This window comes from Chrysochloris asiatica, unplaced genomic scaffold (assembly GCF_000296735.1).
Source record: "Chrysochloris asiatica unplaced genomic scaffold, ChrAsi1.0 scaffold00217, whole genome shotgun sequence".
Lineage (NCBI taxonomy): Eukaryota > Metazoa > Chordata > Mammalia > Afrosoricida > Chrysochloridae > Chrysochloris > Chrysochloris asiatica.
In genome coordinates this window covers 1,461,216-1,462,368 of record NW_006408735.1, presented here as the reverse complement: position 1 = coordinate 1,462,368, position 1,153 = coordinate 1,461,216, and positions in this window count along the sequence as shown.

Genomic DNA, 1,153 nt, shown 5'->3' with positions numbered 1-1,153 from the left:
ACAGGAAGAAAGCAAAAGGTCATTAAGAAGAAAACAAAGAAGGAAATGACCAAAATGGATGTCAGAAGAGACTCTAAAACTTGCTCTCCAGTGTAGAGATGTGAAAGAAAATGGAAGAAATGAGTTGGTAAAGGAGCTAAATAGAACGTTTCAAAGGGCAGCTTGAAAATACATAGTCAAACATTAAAACAAAATATGCAAAAACCTGGAATTAGAAAACTAATAGGGAAAAATACGTTCAGCAGTTCTCAAACTGAGGAAACGAAAGAAAAGATTTAAGCCTCAGATTGAAATATTGAAGGATTCAATGGGCAAAATATTGAATGAAGCAGACAGCATCAAAATAAGATGGAAGAAATACACAGTCAGTCCACGAAAAAGAAATGGTAGATATGTAACCATATAAAGATGCAACATATGATCAAGAACCAATGACACTGGAAGAGTAAGTTCAAGGTTCATTGAAGTCATTGGAAAAGAAGAAGGCAACAGAAATTGATAGAATACAAATTAAAATTTTTCAACAAAGTGCTGTGGCACTGGAGGAAATCACTAATCTATGCCAAGAAATTTAGAAGACAACTATCTATCCAATTGACTGGAAGAGTTCCATGTTTGGGTCCATTCCAAAGACAGGTGACCCAATGGAATGCGGAAATCATAGCACAATACCATTAATATCACATGCAACAAAAATTGTGCTAAAAAATTGTTGCAACTGTACATTGACAGAGAACTTCCAGAGGTTCAAACTGGATTCAGAAGATATGGAGTGAAGGATATCATAGTTTATGTAAGATGGATCTTGATTGAAAGCAGAGAATGCCAGAAAGATGTTTACCTGTGCTTTATTGACTATGCAGTTTTTGACTTTGTGGTTCATGATAAGCTAGGGACAACATTGTGGAGAATGAGTATTCTGTAACACTTAATTGTGCTCATGAAGGTCTTATATAGAGAGAGACCAAGAGGCAGTTGTTCAAACAGAACAAGGGAATACCTAATGGTTTAAACATTAGCCAATTTGGCACCAGGTTTGCATTATTTCACCGTACTTTATTCAATCTGTATGCTGAGCAAATAACCCAAGAAGCTGGGTTATATGAACAAAAACATGGCATCAAGATTGGCAGAAGATTCATTAACAACCTGT